Here is a 23,309-nt window from a genome sequence, read left to right as displayed (position 1 = left end):
ATAAAAGCGAAGGCCTTGCCCTGCACCTCCTTTCTGCAAAACTCATTCATACTCAGAGTCTTCACAAATTATAACAAAGGAGGGAAAGTGTGGGTTTTTTTCCTACTTAAAAGGTTTTTTTTCAATACACCATAGTAGCACCAAATCATTAAGACAAGAACAGACTGAGAGACTCACAAATGACTAACAAATGCAAAAGGTGTTTGTGACGCAGGGACAGCATCTTTTTCCCACTAAGGACTGATTTTTTTTTTTTTTTCTGGCATTTGCCTGTAAACCCCTGTGCCCAAGTACACTTAGGGCTAAAGGGACCTCCCATGCACATTCTTACTCGGGACCAAGGCTGTAGATTTTCCACATACCTGATATTGGCACGTTTTCATTTTTATTATATATTAATTATAAAGATGTTCATTCTATCAGGACATGTACATTTTAACAAAAGCTTTTAAAGTCTATAAAGAGTTTAACTTATGGGCTTCATGATACCTTTTTTTTTCTCCTATAAAATTAATTCTATTCCTGAATAAGGATATTTATTAAATTGAGGAAAAAAAAAAGAAAAGCACTGGACTTTATGAGACATGGGGCTTATAATAAGTGTCAATTCTATGTGAAATTTCATGTCATTAGCACTGCTGTATATTTCTTAAGAGTGATAAAACTTCTTAAAGTTTTTACACTACCAGATGAAACAGAATGAAATATTTCACTTTGTGCCTCTTGGTCACTCACATTAACCTTCTAGAACAAGCATCACCTCTCCCTCACAGCTTTTGTGTCTGCTCTCTCTTTCTCTTACTAATCTGGCACCATTCCCTACTAGTAAATGTACCCTGCAGCTTCTCATCTCTGGAAGTCTCCCAAGTGAAGAACTCAGGAGTTCTTCCACTTCATTTTATTATCTTTTTGAATACCTGACTTCATTTTCCAATACTGCTTGCATATTCCAGTTACCCAGTGGAGCAGCTGCTGACAACCTTTGCAGAAAGTCCCTCAACATTTTTTGGAATATGCTATCACCTCTTCAGCTATGATCTTTTTTGAAACAATAAAAGGACCATTTCCTGCTGAGATTTGCAGAATGACTCTGAAAAGGATTTTTTTTAGTTGCATAAATAATGTTCTAAGCATTCCTCTTTTTTCTCCTTGTGGATTCTTTTAACATTTCTCTGTTGGCTGGTCCTAATTTTTTATGCCTATGGGGTGTCAGTAAGGGGTCCACGTCATCCAGCAAATGCTCACCTTCTTTTACTTCTGGTAGGAATTGCAGAGCAATCTCCCAGTTACCTTGTGAGACTAACTGCAGCTCTATTTTATTTCAACTGTTTCAAATATGACTCAGAATAGAATTCACCCATTTTCTCCCACAGATACAGTAGTTCATTTGCTTCACCTATTTCATTCATATGCTTACTCTCTTTATACAGAAATGTATACAAAGAAATATAACATTGTCCTGGCTCTAAATCAATCTCCTCTTTTATTAATTTATGAAATGCAGAAAACCAGCATGTAATGATAATGGCATATGCACCTTTTCACAGTACATTCAAGAAATCAAAGGCATTGAGGATTAAAAAAGGCTGACTAATTTTACAGTGATTCATAATTATACTATTCATAACCTATACTTTACATAGCTGCTTTCCTATTTGCTATATATATATATATATGTATATACATATATTATTTTAGATCAAAAAATGACAAGGAAAAAAAACCCAAAACTGACACCTTTGAGTGAATAGGACAGGTGCAAGCAAAATTAAGTGGCATGGAAGGCAAATATATCAGCAGCTTTTCCAAAATAAGGGAATGTGACATTGTAATTGTTACCAAGTTACCATTTGTAAATGGCTAGATATTGGCAAATGAAATTAATGCTTTACAGACTCGAAATCAGATCTTTAGCCTTACTTGAAGCATACACACTTTTCACTAAAAAAGGACAAGTTTCCCTGACTTTTCTAAATTTGTAGAGAAGTATTGTGCACAAACACCAAGCACACAGATGCAATAGCAAAGAATATCATCCTAATAATTGATAACATCCTATAGTGACTGTTTTTCCCCTAATATATTTGTGTAGCTGAGAATATGAAAAACTCCATGTTTAAAGGATATGTTTCATTTTTCATGCCTCTTCAGGACCTGTGGGCATTCATATAACCTCCCATAAAACAAGGAAGCAAATCTGGGTTTTGAGTTCAAGTCTTCCTTATTGTTATAACAATTTTGACTTCTGAACATCACACTAAACATGGTATGGACTACAACCCCATTGTGCACACCCTTTCAGAATTGCATAATAAAATATGATGTAACGACCTGACAGTAAAAGGGCACAAACAGAGGATAACACTGCCACAAAGCAGTAAGTCACCGTGTCTTGGCTGAGTTGCAATAAGCACCTCTGTGTGTAGACAGTGTTTTTCTCAAGCACTTGCATAATCATGCAGTAGTTTGACTCACTGTATTCCTCCTTCACTGCAACATAAGTCACGTCTTTTTTAAACTGTCAGTGGTTACGATCATGTGGACATACAGTTATTGTGGATCAGCTGATATACAGTAGCCTGTTGAGATAACCTGATCTCAGCCCTCAGCCCTTTGAAGATTAATCTAATGGGCTGTAGCCTGTTAGAAAGAACTGCTTTTTATTTTTCCTTCTTTTCTGGAGCAACATAGTAGTGCAGAAAGGGGAGAGAGTAATAAAACTGAAGCATACTAAATTACTGCTTTGCCAGCCTCAGTTGGGTAGTGCAGCAGTAGAATTTTTCCTTTATCACTTGTTCATTCATAATAATCTTAAAAGTCATTCTTCCTATCAGAAATAGCCCCAGACAAATGCTGAATGAGAGGTTCCATCTTCAGCACCCCAATGATAGGCACTATAGAAATGTCTGTGTGTTACTAAGTACCATAGTAAGTCAACAGTACCATGGAATGATGTTATCCTTGCCAGTGACCTGAAATAGCACAGCATTTCAGACTCATATTTTGAGGATGTTATGCTTGCCCAATAGCAAAAATGATCTTTTCAGAGCTCTCCTGGTAAAAATCATCTCTGTACGCAGGGTCCACAGATGTTCACCATGCTGTTTATGGTTCTTAGCCTGTGTTTTATTTTTCTCATTCTCACACAGCTGTGAGAAAGCAGAACAATGAAATAAATTCTTTTCCTACTGTGTGTTTATCTAATCTGAACTGAGAAAGCCACAGAGTGGAGACATGTAGGAGATGGGACAGTGTCCAGTATTATTTCCAAGACAGGCTAGAAGAGAGGACACACTTTGAAGAGAAGAGTGAAGCATTTCAAGAATTCGTGTAAATGTTGTTCTCTGTCTCTGGAAATTATTCTGAACTTCAAATCAAAAGGCACTATGAATACTGCTACAACCATCACATCGCCATCACCAATCCTTGGCACAAAGCAGTGCAGGAACCTCCAATTCATCTACACGCAAGCTGAGTGACACAGAGCCTCAACCATCAGCTCCTCAGAAAAACAAAACTTTTTGTTTGGAAGTACTTTGGCCATGTAGCTTTCCTGTTTCTGAGGCTAGGGTGACTTTCTCTCCACAGTACCCACAGAGGCAGATTTGGTGGTGTTACCTAAAGTACTGCTACACATTACTGCAACAGGCAAAGGAGGCTTTGCCTACAGTTCAATTGCTGCTGCCCAGTCACCTGTGAGGGTCCAAGCTCAAAGGTAAGGATAAATATTTTAATGGCTTCAAAGAATTTGCATAAAAACATGAGATATACATGTTTAGCTCCAATCCTATGTTCCTAAGGTGCTCTGAAACGCTAGGAGTTTTCATTGCTCAGACAATCTATGGGGGTGTGTGTGCACGTGTATATGACAACCATTTCAAACCATTTTGTCTTCAAAAGCACTGGCAGCTACTGTTGTAATCTACAACCCCAGTGGAATATTTTCAAGCAAGTTTTATCGATTTTTGTACTCGAAATACTTCTGCCTTGGCATGAAGAGACTTCTATGAAGCACAGGAGTTCAGTGCTAGTGATATGCCAGCTCCTAATGCCGTAAAACCTATGCTAGTATAAAAATAAATAAATATATACATACATGTATACATAATGTCCAGAATGACGACATTTTCTATAGCATCAGCAAGGCTTTACTGCTCTCTGTAGTAATAGTTCCAGAATCAGTCAAACATGAGTGTGTGCAAACTTAGCACAATAGTAGTTTTAGAAGAGACCACAGACAACCTAAGCTTATAATACTTATAACCTTTAACCACTTCAAAAAAGAAGTAATAATACTTTGACTCCCACAGGTGAATAAATAGAGGAAAAGAAATTCAAGCATGGCAGCTTGCATCTTACAGCATCAGTCCCTGAGGAACAACTTTTCTGGTGAACGTGATAACAAAGTCTTAGAACAAACTGATGGTTTACTTTTCTTTTATTAAAGAATATGTTTCTTGAGTTTTATTAAGAAGAGTGAGATCATTTTCACTCACTGTAATCAGTGGCTAATACTTTATACTATAGAAATGTATGCAAAATAATTAATTTTTGGTTTTCTGAATCCTGTAAGGAAGTGCATATGTAAAAATAGAGCTCTTTGCTTCAGGAATTGAGGGGAGTGACACATAATGGATAGACAATACATTTGAAATTCAACATTCATTAACTACATATATTTTAGTCTAATAGCTCAATATTTCTTACTATCATCAACTGTCTTCCAGAGGAAATGTTTCCTGGTATAGACACAGAAAATATAAAACACCTGGGAAGAGTTCTTAGAATGAATACATCATTTATATACCTGTGAAAGAAATTAACTTTCTGGATATGTGGTTTAAAATTCATACTCTCAGGTATTATGTCATTAACCTAACATCATAAATGATTTTAAAAATATTTTTTGTTATTGCTTTTCTCTCTGAGAAGCAATAAAATATTCAACCTAATTTTTACCAACAGTAACCAAATCTTCTCACTTTTTAGTCAACTCCAGGACAACACACCATAGTAAGAGGCCTTCTCCTATCATCTCTCATCTTGAGTACTTAATGATAGTCAGGTTTTGTGTCCCTTAATGAACTCAGAAAGGTAAACATTTTCAGGGATGGATTATAGCTTTCAGTATATCAGCAGTGGATATACTGTGGAAAATGTAGGAAAGGCTTGAAAACTCTATCAGGCAAAGTTATCAGTCATAGGTAGCACTTCAAGCAATGAAACAAAGACATTTGCTGATATCTTGTATGATGGATCTACCTGTATTCAGTCTTTGATAGACTGGCACCTGACAAGCATGGAACTGTTTGGTTTCTCTTTCTTTTCCCAAAAGCTAGAAATATGTAGCTACTGTGGAGAATGAAATAAAACCAACTCCACAACAACCCAAACTTTTTCCTTTCCTGGCTGACTAGTGAGGAGACTGAGCTATTCCCAGTGTTCCCAGAGCTATTCCTTCTTGCCAGTTCTCAATTTATTTGCAACTTGCCCAATAATTGCTTATTTCTTAAATCCACAGCTCTGTAGACTTTAGGTGTTGAGAAAATCCCACTTTTCATTTTAAACCAAGCTCCTAGTTCTGATACATGTACAGAAAAGCTTAAAACACAAAGCCTTGCAAGCTACTGCTTTGGCAGACCAGTAGAAGGAACTAAAAAATCACATTAAATCTCATTATTTTAAAATAAATTCTTGATTTTTTTTTTTTTTTCAGCTGGAGGTATAATACTCTGTGCAAGTAACACTGACTTAATTACTTCTGTATTAAAACTGAGCAACATTCAGCAAAGTGGGGTTCCTTTCAGTCACTCCCAGAAATTTTAAATTTTTCTCATTTGTCATTGGACCTGCTTCCAGAAAGATTTGTTCTCCTTTACTTGATTCTCAGCCTTCTGGTCCCCAAGACTGGAGGGATGAGAAATACTTACTTCCAAACTGCTCTATATGACTTTAACTGCTAGTTTTTTTGAGCTTCCAGTACACAGCATGCTTGCATTCAGGAAGGTTTCTCATTACTTGAAGGACATCATAACTTGGCTTGAGTGGTGGCTGGAACTGAAATGTGAGCCTTAGATTCCTGTGAGAAGTGCAGTCAAATCTGTGGTACCCGTTGGCACACACCAATTTGAAAAGAGATCCTAGCAACAAAACGCTGCCTAACGCTACGCTAAGCCACTATTCAGAGAGGGAAGAGGTCTGCAGAGCCACAAAGGTTACCTGTAATTCCTGCAGCTCATGTGCATGCTCATCTAAACGCAAAACCGAGCACACCATTCTCACAGAGACGGTACAAGGCACTTGAAAAACAGATCTATATTCATAAACATACAGTAACAAACCTTTTTTTTCCCACCCCTAATCTTGGGTTCCTCAATCAGTTGTTTCATGGATTTTGCTAAAGAGAGCTGGAGAAAGAGTTTGCAACATACTTTGCTTTCCTGCTTTACCCAGAAGCTCTTTAAGATCATTTCATAAACCTTCAAATGACCCCAGTTTCATACCATTAAGTTATCTAGATTTTCAGAATCAATACAGCAATAATAAAAATTCATTGTTCACCAGATGCCCCTGGTTGACATATAAGAAATAGCACTGTCACTGTAACAACATTATGTATGCAAATTCATACAGATGCTACGAGATCTACTGCACTCTTAAATGTTGCTCTATAAAAATTAAGCAGCTTCTAGCCTTAAACCAATGACCCTTAAAAGAGGAAAGTGAAAAATGGACCCAGCATCTCACTAATTTACAACCAAGGCATACCTGAAAAAAAAGCTACCTAAGTGGCTCACTAAGTGGAATAAGTGACACATGACTTAAACCAATTTTTTTTTTTATGTCACAAAATGCTATTTATGTGACCACAGAACAAAAAGCTTGGAAAGAAGGTATCACAGAAGTGTTCATTGCCCCAGCGCTTCAGGGCAGAAAGCAACTACTCTCTCTGACTATGAAATAATGACTTGTATCACTTTCTGCTTTAAAATAGTTCTCCTCACAGTCTGCTTTAAGTGTTGTTATGTCCATTTGATTTATACACAAAGCTCAGCAAGCAGAAAATGTAGAAATATTTATTAATCTACAACTCCTGACACTTCAGCCCTCAGACTGCAGTTTTCCTGTTTGGCTTAAAACACTGTAATCCTCACTGCTATATATCATAGCTGCATTATTTCAAGTCACTCTGATGATGAATTACTGAGATGATACAATTACCCTAACAATCAGCCCCCCAAACAGTTATGGAAGACATATGGTATAGAGCCCACAGCAGCAGCATACAGCATCTTATTATCCACTCAGCATCATTACTGCAGTACACAAAATTAAATTTTTCTGAGAAAATATGCAGCAAAGTGCAATTTAAGTAGTCAGCCCTTAACATGGTAGTTTCTGCCAAAACAGCATGTTACACAGAAATGTCTTGACCTTGCTAGTTTCTCATCAAGGATTCCGAATTGTGGTGAGATGGTATGGATAGGTCGAAGGGGCTACAAATGTAATTATACCAAAGACAGTCTAATTTGAAGGAAAAAGAGAGCCTTTTGACTACTGGCCAAGGTAACTCACATGCCTTGACTTTGCTCTTGCACACTCGCTTGTATCTGCCTATGCACCTGAAATAAGTATGCCCTTGTGTACCTGAAATAGGTACGCATGCCTGAGGAATGGCCTGTATAGTATTACAGCTCCAGCTACTCAAAAATGGGAAGCACTGCTCCTCCCCACACGTATATCAACACGTTTTCAGATGAGCATAGTGAGATTTGAAAATCAGGCTTGCTTTCAATTTTTTATATCATTTTTATACAGCAATTATTAAAATAGTGTTCCTGGGATCAGATACAGTCATCCAAAGGTGTAAAGATATTCCTAGAAAAAAGCCAAACACGTAGCACCTTGATATCAGTACAATCTAATCCACCCTGGAAATTGTGCTGGTTTAAGGGTATTGATTTCTGTGCTTAGAAAGGCTTCACAGAATCCTTCTGATAATTTGCCTGTCTGAAACAAATCCAAAGTCAGAGTCCGTAGGAGGTATAACTGGGACCAGAAGCAAAGAATCAGCAAATTCTCAAGTAGGCTTTCATGCTAAATGATTAATAGCCATATGATCAACACACATGCTCATGAAAACACAAGTAATAAATTTTTGAGAATCTAGGTTAAAGGACTTTTCATATAAAAAAACCTGTAGGGAATTATTAAAAAAAAAAAAAAAAAAACAAACAAGAAAACAAAACAAAAATGGTATTAGACACCCAGTTCCTATTGAGCTTTAATGAAAACTGAACACCTATGTGCTAGTCACGCCTTTAATAAGCTTTCTATTAATATTAATAGCAATCTTGAATATTTCCAGATGCCTACAAGCATCAGAACAAAGTATTTTTAAAACACTGTTTAAATGCAGAACTTGCATTCCTTTATTTTTCTGATTTCCTCTATACAAATGTATTTCCAGAAGTGATTTCTAACCCTTCTACTCTTGCTTTGGGGTCTTCAATTGGAAACAATCTATTCAAAGTTCATCTTGACTCCTAAGTACTCATTATTGACATGGACTTATATAAGAAAACAGAAAGAAACCCCCCAAAACCTAGTTCACAAAATGTTTTAAAATTGAAAAAAAAAAAAAATTAAAAATTGGGCATCTGAATAATTGACCTAGATTAATATTTTTGCCTCCTATCTGTAAAATGGAAACACAAAGTTCTCACTTCAGAAATATCTATTTCAAACAATTCATATCTGCAAAGTAGTTAAGCAGAAGTAAAACAAAAAAACTAAACCAAACAAATGAAATATTGATTGCTGCTCTGTAAGACAAATGTACAACTGAAGTGAAAAGACCTCACACAAGGAAGCACAGCTATGCTCTTACCAGAGAGAAGAGTTACAACATGCCACAGGCTGGGCTTGGGCTTCCTACAGCAAGTCCTTGTTGTTGCTCCTTTTTCTGAGCAGCCCTATTGTTTCTATTGCCAGTTTTCTTTCTCTTATCATGATGTGTAGAGTCATCCTATGGCAAGCTTTAATATCATGTATGTTTTTCTCAATGACTGTAGTTTCCTTTATCTTTCTTCATCCTGAAGATCTTTCAGAATCAAAACCAATTTGACAATTTCCCTGTGTGTTGTGCTGAGATACGCAGAGTGAAGTAGTCTATCATCAGTGCTACAAGAGAAGATCTCACTTCTTTTGATCACTTAATGCTGCAGAGCATGTAAAGACTCTTACACTGAATACATGTAGCACATGAAGTGATCAAACAGTATTAGTTGACTGGACTGTGAAATCCAACAGGTACCTGGAAGGGGAAAGCAAAATCTGATAGCTACCTGTACATTCTCCTCTGCTACTGCTGCTAGCAGCCCCAAGGTTTGAATGACATTGCTTTGGAATCTTAAAATGCAAAACAAACAAACAAACAAAAAAAACCCAAACCACCAAACAACACAAAACCCTGTGGAATAGAAGTGCCACAAAGTTATGAAAGGGCTGTCTAGAGGTAAATCAGTAGTGTTCATAAACACCTACAAGGAAGAAATATCTTAAGGAAATATTGCAAAATAGCATGAGCGCCATCAAAAACATGACCTTCAAAATGCAAGATGCTTGTAAATAAACTTAATTGAGTTTAGAAGAAACCTGCCAGATATTTGAAAAGGCTAACCCCAAGCAAACTGGACAAAAACAAAATAGAAGTTAACCTACAGCAATGGAGCGTTCTGTATTGTCAGGACCTGAACGCCTCTCCGAAGCAGGGAGAAGTCATGAATGCTGTTGTCTTTACTGGAATGAGCAGCATCAGGCTTGAATGATGTCCAAATACATTATTTGTGTTCATGAACACAATGGTATTTAAAAAATCCCTAGCAGTGTATAAATACTTACTTTACAACATGTAGCGCAACAGCCATTAACAGCCAAAATTGCAAAATGCATCATTATCTTCAAATCGCACAAGGGAATGGAACAATGTCATCCCTTTAGTTAGAAATTCTTCACTCCTTATGTACTTTACAATAGATTTTTAATACTGTTGGAAATAACCACTTTGCAAATGCGGTCTGTTAGGCAACCAACAATCAATCTTTTAGGGCATTATTCTAACCTCACTGATAATGTACTCCTGATTTCTGCCCTTAGCTTATCTACTTTCTTCTCTGTGTTTTTTTATATATCTGGTAGAGATTTACCTCTGAAAGTTAAGAGTCAGGCAGTCAAGGCCACTTCAGAAATACTAACATGGTAAAACCAGGGCATCTCTCATTAGTTACTTGCCACTTTTTCAAGGCTTCTGCCTTTTACCACTATTTTCACGTATGTCAGCGTGGAAGACGTGATGATAAAATATTTGACAGACAGCTAATGCAAATATGTTCTTTCACTATTTTTATTAAAATTCTGGCTTAGTACAATCAAGAGTTTCCTTGAAAAAGCTTAGTAGAAACAGACATATAGCTGTTTTCTTTTACAGCTTCAATGTTAGTGAGAGACTACCTGAAAAGGAAAAAAAACATAGGGCAAGGGGCAGAATTTCACACACCAGAAGACCCCCACTATAAATAGCTATCCTACAACTACTTCTCTTCCCCATAGCTCCGCTACTCCAAAACACAGCCTAGCTGGCTGGCATATCTGTGACTTGTGACATACAAATCTTTGATTACTTGAAGGTTGTGAATAGCCTTGCTGCTATGTGGTCAGATAAGCCTTTGCAAATGCAACAGGGTAGGGGGGAAGAGAATGGTCATCTCTGAAAGGGGGGAAAAAAAAGTCACTGGGAAGGAGATTCAAGACCCATTCTTAAGAATTCTTGAAAACATAGCAGGGTAGAAACTCTGCATCTTAAATAGCCTTCTAGGTAGCTTACGTTCTAAATACCCTGTGCTCTGCAGCAGATAACCCAGTCTTGCTGACTTTGCTAGCATCACAGAGGTGAGGTTTCCACATGGGTGAACTAACCACTCTTGAGCAATTTATTCAAGAGCATTGCACTCATAATGGCTTTAGTCTAGTATCAGGCAAGGTAGGTGTGTGTTCATATAGCCTTCCAGACACTCATTTGGCACTAAATGTGATAACTTTAGGGCTATAAAAAGCAAACCTTATTTCTTTTTCTTCTCTCATTATTCCAAATTGTTCTTTGCCCACAAATAGACTCATTAAGCAGTAGTATCATTAGGGGACATCACGAACAAATTTTTTCACCTGAAGCACAGCCAGCTTTTGGCCACTTCTGCTTTGCCTGTACAACTGCTAACAGATTTTTTGTCTCATTCACCATTGCAAAGGGTATTTGTGACTGACAGGTCTCCCCAATAAGCATTTTCCCATTTTCTTTTTCATCTCTGCACATCCTGGGGACTGCTCAAGCAGAGCATCACATGAGTACTATGCCCATCCTGCTGTGAAGAAACTCCACAAACTCCAGCATACAGGACATACCACAAACAATTCCTCTTGGAGCTGCTTTTCCACTAAGCTCTGCTTCTTATATTACAGCTGGACTTACCTTGCCTCCTAGATAATTATACTTATTTTCTGACTTGCACCCCACATTCAAAAACTGAACTTGAAGTAGAGAGACAGGTACTGACAATAAAAACATTTTCTGCCTTCTTTCATCAATATAAATACATCATGATCTATATAAGTATGCAGGTGCCCCTGTGTGTGTATGTTTGTATATCTGTATGTTTTACATATGCATATATATAAATAGGAATGACAAGGTGAGTTAGAGCATCCTACTGCACACACCCCATATAGAGGGGTAAGAATAAAAACAACATAAAGAACATTTGCCATTACTGCTTGGCAAAAGCTGTTCAGGTACTACGAAGAGTAGGACAACCATGGAAAAATGGATTCTATGGGAATGATAATATTAAATAATGCTAAATCCCCTCAAGACAGAGAGTGGTGATGTGTTGTTTTTTTTTTTTTTTTTCTTTATAAGCAACAAATTACAGAAGGGTGAGGTTTGCAGAAGATGCACGTTCTTGAGCTTTGCTGTTTTCGTCTTTGACTAATTTAACTAACGCTGTTTTAATTTAAAATGTCTTCAGTGTATCAGTTTCAGCGCTGATGGATGTTTGCCTCCTGCAGAATACTATCAATTAAGACACTTATTATACCCATAAAAATAAAATAATGCTCTGTTTATTGTTAACAGAAGGACTAAACTATAATAAGGATTCCTGATTAATTACTTATCAATGAGAAATGACCTTAATTAGGGTCAACTTCTATGGCAGACAGCTTAATTTATTTTTTTCATTTCTGTGTGTGAACACATTTCTTTCTACAAAACAATTGCTTCACAGCTCAATTCAAACTCTTCAATCGTATTTTTATTTTTTAAAGGAAAAATAAATAAAAATGGTAAACCAGTATAGCTGTTTTCATGTGACTCAACTGCCTTAAGTAACTAAATGTAATGTTTCCTGTTTCTTCCTCTTGTTCTACTGCTGAAACAACTCTTGCAGAGATAGCACTACTAGTGGGATCTGGGCAGTTCTCAGACCCCCAGTATCCTTAAACTACCTAGTTCAGGTGTGGATACCAGTGCAAGAGGGGGCTGCATTGACAAACAGATAATTATTCAGATACTCACCCTGTGCTGCACTATCCCTTCTGTGCCCTTCTCCCACTCTTCATATATTATATTATATCCTGCTTATAGCAGGGGGGTTGGACTACATGACTTTTGGAGGTCCCTTCTAACCCAAACATTCTATGATTCTATGATATTGACACAGCTAATTGTCATGCTTTTGACTGAAGCACAGACAGCTCATTGTTCTCTGCAGATGTAACAAGTAAGAAGCAGTAAAGTAAAATACTTTGCAACGTGCCTACTTAATTAAATACCTAGGGGTGTGCATGTTCCACAGTCATTAATGAGACTGATATACAGCATAGACAACACCAGGCATGCATATATGAGAAGCAGCCGTGGCATTAGACAAAAAACAGGCTGCAAAACCTATCTAAGAAGCTGAGGAAATACACAGGAAATCTTTTGCTGAGAGTTGTGCTATTACTGCTCAATGTCTACCTACATATATCCCAAGGGTGGGTAGCTGGGTTCTGCTCCTTGCCATGTATCCTCATAACAATTATTTCAAAATATTAACTTCCTCAAAGAAACCCAAAACAAATAAGAACAAAACCACACCCAAACCCTCCCCCTATAACATACAGCTAAAATTATTGCATTTAGGAAGGTATCATGGATTCACTGGCAAACTACAAAACTCTCACTGCTAACTACATTTACTTTTATGTACTTATCAATATTGATATCAAGTAAGAAAAGGTTCTAGCTTGACTCTTAGTAACTGGGATGGATAAAAATTGGAAAAAATAGATGGGCTTTCCTTGTGATAAGTTGTTTTTGTTCTAAAAATTAATGAAAAAATATGAAGCCTTAGGATGCAACTTACACAGAGATGACCCATGATCAACAGTGTTGTTTTGAAAGCTTTGTATGGTGGGTAAAAATTCTGTAGCCAATCATAAAGCACTTAATACTTTCACAATTTTCTAATAAAGGAATATAACCAAAATTTAATACAGTGAAGTAAAACTTCCATATCCAGTATCTAAATCATTTGTTGTTACTATGCCTGTTGGGCAATGGACTTAAGATTCATAGGATATAGAACCAAATAACAAGTGTCAAGAGCAGCCTATAACATTAAAGAGTTGCCTGTAACATTCAAGATTTAAATTTGTGATTTGTAATCTCAGAAGTTATTTTCTGACCATTTAAAATCTATAGATTATAAACCTACAATATAAGCTAGATTCCAATTACTAGTGAAAGCATTTTAAGTCATGCTTACAGTTTAAAAAAGCCACTTAAAAAAAACCAAAAACAAAAGGAAAAAATCCTCATTGGGCAGCTCTTAACTCAGAAGGATTCAGGTCTGGTTTAGTAAACACTATACTCTCATCCCACACTGTGTCATTTCAGGTTGGATTACTTTCCACTCTGGCAAGTCCAAGCATTCCCACTCAGTGATTCCCACCACCAGCCTCTACAGGCATTCCACAATCAGAACTAGATCTTAAATGCTGTTTCTATACCAGTCACCCACTTCCAACCCCTCCTCCCCCGCCTTATTTCCTGTCCAAGTTGAAGTTTTCAGGTTTCCTTCATTCCCCTTTCTGTGGCACAGCCTGACAAAATAGTGAGCCCACGCCAGATCTCCCTTGTTGCTGGAGGAGAATTCATATAACAGGAAACTGTAAAGGATCATGTCAGCAGAGCATGACGATGACTTCAGAGATCTTTGAAACAACATTAATGATTAAAATATCACCACACTACAGTATTAGAACACCTTCCATATAGACCAGTCCTAAACAGGTTTCTTATGAATCAGTGGCATTAGATTATGAAATCAGGGCTTGCTCTCTACCTGCCCTCCTTCTTTCTTAATATATCCTGTTCCACTCATCCCCAAAGAACCTTCAAACGTGTTTTCCAAAGAGAACATGGTAAAATGTAGACACAAAAAGTACGACACATAACTGTTTATCTTCCCCCCTTGGGCAATCCTTTTAGGGATGCTATTGTTGGTAATAATTTGCTCTGCTTTAAGAAGCAAATAAGTGCAAAATAATACATGCAAACATTCACAAAATAATGCAGAAACATCTATTGAATGATTGCACAGGCCTCCGAAGTAATTTTATATTGCGTAGACTTGGAAGAACAATTCAATGTAGGTATTGGCTGAAAAAAGAAAAAGTATTTTATACCTTGCTACCACCTGAATAGCTTCAGCAAACAGTTCTAGCCAACCCAGTGAGCCAAATCATAAAGCTTCAGGCAGTCATGAAAAACTATTGATTTTAAAAAAAAAAACAAAACAAAACAACCCTTTCTTTAGCTGTAAATTTCTATTGATATGTGACAAAAATGTGCAAGTTGCGTTTGCTAGTACAGCTATTGTGGGAAAAGTCAAGATTGCAACTTCTCTGGTTAAGCCACTCAGAAGTTTAATATGGTCAGCTTCAGACTTCTCGAGCCAAACCTGGATCAAATAAAACACAATATATAAGTTTTCCAATAGCACTAATCAAAACTGAGATTTTCAGATTTTACTGGAAACAAAATTACAAGAAGAAGAAATAGGATGGCTATTTCTTTTTATTGCTGTGAAACACACTCTTAACAATCAACCATATGAATTTCTTTTATTTTTTGAAGTTAGCTCATCTGTCCCATGTTGATAGATGACTGGTATCTCCTCCTTCCCCCCTGAGGAGCACTCAGGGCTAAGGGGATGTGATCCCTGCTTCCTCAGGTCAGTGCATCTTCATTCCCTACAAGGAACGACATTTCCAATGCCCGGGCTAGGACATCTTAAAGGACGACTCAAGCCTGAGCTACATGTTGCCTCTGCTTTCTCTAACCATCACGTTACTTATTTTCCCCTCTCCTACTAGAGGAAAGTAGAGCTTATTCCCATCAGAACTTGAGTCCTCTATTCACCATCAGGTGGGATAACCCATCAGTCAGCCTCTGCAGTGCCTCTGGGACGACACCAACGTTTTCAGGTCGGAGGTGTGTCTGCAACACAGGTTGGGTCACTCTCTCCCACAAACAACATTTTTATAGGTGGGATAATAAACTTTCAACAATAACTAGGGTAATCAAATGTAAAGATGCCAGCAGCTGGTGCTGCATACTACACTGCAATTCATCTTTACTGCTGCTCTTACTCATATGAGCTAGAATATTTTGATTACATCTACCCATAATATATTCACATGTCACAAGGCTACGTTTTGCCTTGCACTCAGTCTCTCACCTTAAATATGCTGTTGAGAAAACAAGGGTTGGGGAGGGCCCAGGAGTGCAAAGTGATCATGTTTCTAAAATTACGCGGAGGGAAGCACAGGCAAATATTTCTTTTGCTACCCACATAACAAAATTAGCTACTGAATTATCAGTTTCCAATCAAATGTGGCAAAACATAAAAAGATGGTGCATTCGACCAGGGTCTGATGATTCAGACAGTCAATACATGAGAGTAAATCAAGTCTGGATAGAGCCACACATTGGCTAGAAGTATAAAAACCATTTACTGCAATTCAGATGTTAGACAATTTACTTCTGGACCTTCACATTGGAGCACAGTACCAACATGAAGAGAATAGAGGTGGGAAGCTCCAAAGCTTCCCTGAGCTTTGAGCATTTCTTGATACCTGAAGAGGCTTATATTGCTGCATTTTCCAGCTGCTGTTCACTTTGTAAGGGTGGGATAGACCAAAAGCCACGTTTAATTTAATACTGTAATTCTTGGAAATTACGGTAGCGCTGTTTCCACCTTCCAGAGTCATCCCCTGGAGAGTTTCTCCAGGTTTGCATTACAAGCAGCATAACACAGTGGTGAAGGGGGGTGTCACAGAAGAAAGTGCTTCACCATGACTTGCCCCCTAATGCTGGCCTCACTGCTTTCACCTATGCTTTGTACTACAAAGAAAAATAGATAATGACATTGTGTATTTTTAAAGAACATTTCTCAGTATTCAGCTATATTATTGCCAGCATCCAATTACAGCTTTGCGGACCAGCAAACTGCTAGTATTTATTATCAAATGAAATTGAACCTCAAACCCTTAGGGAACAAAACAGATAGGATGTATACGAAGAAGTTGCCTGCACCTCCTAATGCTTGTCTCACTGTCACAGATGATACACAAAAAAGAAACAAAACCAAAAAAGTCTCAGGGTTATGAGACTCCCAGCATAATAGTTTCTAGTGCTGTGGAGCACCAGGGTAATATCAGTATCTTTATGCTCCAGTTTGTCTTTTGTACAATAGAGATAATATCAACGATGCCAGGAAAGATGCGAGGACATGATGCTCCTCCCAGAGATATAACAAACCCCACAGAGATTGGCAAGACCATGAAAATTTTTCAATCATGCACGTTGGTTTGTGAAGTAGAAGGAAGGACACTTCAGAAGTGATGATTTTTTGCATGCCTTTGCACTTTTTCCTTTTATGCAGCAAAATCCTAAGTCTTCTCCAAGGGAAATTTAAGCTGAGGCAATGTGTACATATATATATATTTGTTAAACATGTCCATATTATATGTGAAAAACATTACTGCAATCTCCTCTTTAAGATGTTACTTTTAGAGTTGAAGTAGAGACATATTTAAATGGAAGAGAAAACACACAGAAGAAACTGTCTGCAATCACATTTTGTGAGTAGAACTGAGCACAGTGCTGCCGGTCTTATTGCTGCTGGTAAATATAGGGCAGTAAACACCTTCAGTAAACTCATTCTCATGCTCCCAGACCTATCATCTTGCATGGCATTAATAAGGTTCATATGTATGAATTGTTGGTTTGTTGTGTTTTGTTTTTTAATTTTTTTTTGTTGTTGTTGTCATTGTTTTTTAATTTATTTATTCCTCAGCTATAAATATAGGTCACAACAGCAGGTACAAAACCCCTCACTGTGGAAGAGGAAAAAAAATTAAATCAAAAGCTCATTGTTTTATATAAGAACCATCTTAATAATCTCTTGAACAAGTGTATGGCTTTAAGGAGCTATATAAAACAGCGAACACAAAGATGTAAAAAGGTGCATTTGATCCCGTTCCTCTTGTTTGTATTTTAAGAAAGGTGAAATTGTCTCTATCAAGAAGAAATAGGGTTTATAAGAGAAAAGTATCATGAAAATCCAGTAACCTAAGCTTAAAAATACCTTGTTAGTAGAAATAGGATCTGAAAGAAAATTTTGAGGGTTTACATGCTTCAATAAGCAGTTATATTACTTCCATACCTTAGCTTATTCACAGAATATACTTGGATTGATAAAAATAAACATTTCAATGGATTATGGGTTTTGTTTAGAATACGGGCATGCACTGAAAAATAAAAAAGAAGGTTCAATATTCCAGGCTTTGGAATATTAAAGGCTTTCTTAGCAAAGAAAAATAAAAAGAGGAAACAACCAGCTTTATGACTGGCACTTCATTAGCCCACATACTTTATAATTTGTTCACCCAACTATCTGCTTTTCCTCTCCTCTCAGTAGGAATCTAAATAGCAGAGACTATCATGAGCTGTTATGCTGCTGGAAGACTGTTAATCTTAGCAAATATACCACAGAGCATTTACTGCTACATATTTATTTATTTAGATTTAGAGCATGATTAAAGAGAAAACAAAACTGATACATCTTGAAGATGCATCTCAGCTGATACCTAAATTGCAGCACTGCACTTCAATAAAACTCAACTGAGCTGGAGAATTTAAAGAAAACAAGTGCTCTAGCCCCACCAGGAAATCCTGCACCATTTATCAAGGTATTATGAAGAACATGCTGCCAAGGAAGTATCAACCAGCACTGCAGATGGGACCAAGATGCAAGGGGGTGGAAAGAGAAGATGGAATGGGAGCAGCAGAGCTCTTCTCTCCCATGCAGTGAACAGGGAAATCTGAGTCTGAGCTTGCACAGGAAGGAGATGATAAAAGAATTGCTAAGCCAAATCCATGTGGTGCAGCCCCCAAGAGAGGCGTCTGGAGGCACAAGGAGCAGAGCTTCAGGTAACTTTTTGTTTGGGATTCAGCTGTGGGTTTAACACATGATTCTAACAACTGTATTGAACCACCTGCAGCAAGACCACATACAATCTCTCTCTCTGCAAAGAGGAGGTTTGCAATATGCTGGGACAGTAACACCACTTTCTACAGGGAAGAGGGGATGGTCTGTGAGAAGAGAATACAAGCACGTATATATGAGAGGTAGAAAGTTGGGAAACAAAATAATTAACACGAAAAGAATGCTATTATTCAACTGCACAAATAAAGGGCAATGAGTGGTGCAATCTCTTTGTTTTTTTCTCCTGTATTTATTTGTTATGGGTCTGAGCCAATGCTCCTCACAGTGGGAGAGTTTTGATGGCCTTTTGGTAGGCTTTGATGAGGCCTGTATTTGCTCATTTGCACAATGTATTTATCTGCACCCCCAGCTGCGTTGATCAGCATGTAGCCACAAAGTCTGCTGAACGCTTTAAATAAACCCCCTACTTATTAAACAGTTCTAAACTCAGATTGAAAAGGCTTTATATAGCCAACATTACCTGATTCATTCCTCTGGGAGAGTTATGGGTGGAATGTTGAGAAGATATTTCCAAAGTGCTTAAGTGACTATTAATGGAAGTTGTGTACCTAAGTTATTTAAGTGCTTTTGAAAGCCCCAAGCCAAACACAGCTCAGCAATGGGAATGACCAGCTGAACATTTCTGTTATACTTATTGCAAAAACAATAAGAGTATCAAACCCAGCAAGAATGAAAGGTTTTGGCATTTACATCAGCAAACAACTGATTAAAGCATTATGCAGCAGAATTAATGTCTGCAGCATCATCCAGACACATGAGCACAAATACCTCCATTAAGACCACTGCATTTCCACAGTTGCAATATGCCAGTGGGCTTTATGAACTCGCAGTTTACTCCTCAAGTCCTCCTAACTTTAGAAATACCACCCAAGGTTCAGGTCACAACTCCATGGCAACCTGAAGAACAAAAACATGAAGTGATGTCTTAGGCTGATTTTTCCAAAAGTCCACTCTAGAATCAGGACACTATCCCACATTTCCTGCTCCTCGCAGGGTGGTTACAGAGCATGAAATCCTGGTCTGGGGGTAGAACTGTGCAGGGCAGAGCACCACTGGCACACTTGTGATATTGTAATATAAATTTAATTACATCATTACACTGTTCAAAACAATGTTTAGTTTGTCAATTGTCAAGTCAGGACTTGGTTAAGTACCTTTCCTGAAAAAATTTGTTTCTTTCAGAACTACTTTTTAACAAAAGGAATGTGTTTCCAAGGCATATTCTGATGTATAAGCATTTTAACCCCCTGAAAACAGTCTGTCAGAAAATTTGATTGCCTTCTTTTTTTCCCCTTCTGATTAAGTACATTTGCAGCTGGAATGCATCGAGCTGGCAATGCTGGTTTTATCTCATTAGAAAGTGCAAATCCTTTCTGTATTACTGGTCACCAGGGTAACATTTTTAAAACATTGGTACAAGAGCCAGTGAGTGTCAGGCTACAGAGAGACAAGGTTTGTAGGGAGAAGAAATCTCTTCCCATTAGAACAAACTAAAACCTGGGGAAAAGGAACAAACTTTCATACTGACAGGCCCTTGTTTTTATATGAGCATCAAAAAGAAGAAAGAAAAAAAAAAGTGGAATTTCTTCTCTGTATATATCTTGCCTCTTCTGTAGCTTTACACATGCAGCCTGAACCACCATTGTTACAGAGTTCCTGTGAGGTCTTTCATTTGTAAAAGTCTTTATTTCTGCTAATTCCATTAAAAAGAAAGCTTCATATATGAATATTTGATTGACACATGATTAGGAAAAGTATGAAAAAAGCAGCAGTGTCACATTAAACTCTGCTGCTGCAGCCATCATCTTTTCCAGCATATCTCTGTATCTTCCCAGCACAATGAAAAGGCAAAAGGGGAGAAAAGACTACGCTCATTAGGAGGAAAAATGGAAGCAGCTCTTCTAAGCACCCCATCTGCTGCCATCATGTCAGAGATATCACATTTTACTGCTGTCACCAGCAGGTGCATGCAATTAGGTGACAGCAAAATGAACTATGGCTTCCCGGTGACTGTTTCGAGCAGATTTCAGAATGTTGGCAAGTGCATTATAACAGACTATGGGCATTTGCCTCTGAATAGTTCCTGGAATTCACATGAAAAATGTACAGGTGATTCATTTCATTGTAGAATACTACTGGAAGAAGCAATAGAGACAGCAACTACAGTGAAGCAGAAGACAATGGATGGCATGGGATAGGCTAATTCAGAGTATCGTGGTTATTATGAAGACAGCTAGGACCGGTCTATTCAGTTCTGACCTCATCTACATTAATAAATTGGGACAATCAAGCCCAAAACAAATACTTAGAAATATGTCGATGGTATGTTGAAAGACAAGGGAGAACACTTGGACCTTTTCTACTAATTTCAACTAAACATATTGTTAGTGCTCAAGATTGGTGGCTAATTAACAGAATGGTTAATGCTCAATGAAAGTTCACCAGTTTTCATCTGAGGGGAAAAACATGACATGAAGTTGATTCAGTTTGGATTGTAAGTACTGTGCAAGTCAGCAACAACAGGTCTAAAAAAAAAAAAAAAAAAAACACACCAGTAAAGCAGACAGAGCAAGGAAGGTGTTCCTGTGGCGACATCTCCGAGTCAAAAATCTACAGGGAAGGAAGTACTACTGTACTGTTTTGTACTGCCTCGTACTGCAGATGACTATTCATGCACAGCTCTGCTGGGCAACATGAAAATGCCAAAAATGGCTGTAAAGGTGAAAATGTTCTTCCAAACAAAAGCGCCTTTCTAAGGGTTGAGTTTTTCCTTTGTGCTTAATCCCATGTGTTTACAGGGCTCTATTCACACTTTCTGGGGAGGGTTCCTTCCTTCCTTATCTGCATGTGACAATGAATCAAAAGTACCTTCTCCTCTGTTATCTAAGGTGATAATGGAGAATTGCAGAGTCTTGCCAGGGGCTGTGAGATGCCTTCACAGTGCTCTCAGAAAATCATCATCCAGAACATGAGCAAAGGCTAAATTTCCAACTTAAAAAAAACAAACAAACAAAAAAAAACCAACCCACACAAAAATCCCCAAACAAACAAACAACCCCACACAACCTCTCGTTAAGAGAGGAGGGCCACAGCAATGTAAAATATTCAATTGTATTTATTAGCTGCATCTGACCTAGGAATTTTACCCTCCGGCCCAGTAGCCAATTTCCAAGAATGACAATTATGCTCTGAACAATAAGCTGTTATTCACCTGGTATGACAAAAGTGCTCCATTTCGCTTCAGTGACTAGCAACGACAAAGCCATTTTTACCATGTCTAGCATAAGCCACTTGAATGGGATTAGTGCAGGACTGCAATGTGCCTAGGCAACTTGCTCTAATTTAAGTCACTATATAAATCTTATAAGAACAGATTTTTTTCATGAGGCATGGCTTATTTTAAGAGTGATTGCTTCAACACAGCTACAGCGATCGTCTTCTTTCTCCAGTCAAAACTGTTAATGTCACTACTTGAGCAAAACTGTTTTCCATGCAGATCCTCTCTCCTTAAAAAGAAAGGAATATATATTTTGAAACCATATTGTATTCCATAATTGTATACAGCAAGTTAGGGAAACTGCAGCATTCTCAAATAGGGCAATGATAATGGAGCAACTCCCTATAACACGCAGTAATAGAGATGTATAAGTTACACTCTAAAGCAACAAGAGCAGTTTGCAGAGCAAACAACTTGTTAGGTTATGTTATGTTTCTGACTCTGGTCACCTTATTGTGAATCTCATAATATCTGATAGAGTCATGCTATGAGAAAATACCAGCTTTCTTTATTTAAAGGTACATTTCCAGCTGTGAAAAGCACACCTTAAAGTTCAAGCACATGAGGAGTTTAAAAGGGTCAAGTTTACTTTTTATGTAGAATCCCACAATGTAATGATGGAAGTGTTGTCGTTCACATGCTGAAACACAATAAAGCATGGGATGTTTGCAGAAAAATAAAACAAAACAAAAAAAAAAACAGAAATAGCTATTAAGAAAGAGAACCTTGCACTAATAAACAACTGAATTCACACTACTAATTACTGCAGAATATAAAATACCAGTTCCAATAACCATAAATTAATACTTTTTTTTTTTTAAATAATTAATTGTTTTTCTGAATCAGCAGATGGATTCAGTGCTGTTGCTACTGTTCACAACTTTCCCAAGCAACAGTGCAGCTTCTTTTTTAATGGGAAGCTCAGAAAACACTACACCAGACATGTCTGCAGAAGTTACACTATCCAGAGAATGGGAACATGATGGGGGAGAGTTGCCTTTTTGTTGCTCATACCCAGCATGAATTTAGGTAAACTGGCACAGGGGAAGAGGCATCTGCATTGCATCACCTCCACATGGGCTCCATTTGTCTTTACAGTTTAAAAACATTCTCTTTGTGCACTTATGCAGTGTTCTCATGCCACATCCTATTAAAAATTTCTGCACAGTAAATTCATGTCCATGATCTTATTCTTTTTGAAATAGCCCTTGCTGGTAAGAGAGGAATATGAAGCAGTGAGGAGTCACATTAGTTAACTCCCTCAGCCTGTATTTGGTCTCCAATCATTCAATTCAAGGAGAGGGCCTAAATCTAGGGCAGCTCTATGAACTGCCTATGCAAATCAGCTGCTCTACCTG

The 23,309-nt window shown here is 37.7% G+C and overlaps 1 protein-coding gene across 1 annotated transcript in view; it reads right to left on the bottom strand.

The window, feature by feature from the left end:
- The window catches only part of LOC103770139 (neurexin-1-beta-like), a gene marked incomplete at its 3' end in the record, with an annotated part of 102,745 nt that overhangs the window by 583 nt on the left and 78,853 nt on the right, over nt 1–23,309 (bottom strand). The window lies entirely within an intron of this gene.

The sequence above is a fragment of the Merops nubicus genome, unplaced genomic scaffold (genome assembly GCF_000691845.1).
Source record: "Merops nubicus isolate BGI_N331 unplaced genomic scaffold, ASM69184v1 scaffold7563, whole genome shotgun sequence".
Taxonomy (NCBI): Eukaryota; Metazoa; Chordata; class Aves; order Coraciiformes; family Meropidae; genus Merops; species Merops nubicus.
The sequence above is the reverse complement of the archived record's forward strand: the minus strand, read 5'-3'. Positions and strand labels throughout refer to the sequence as shown.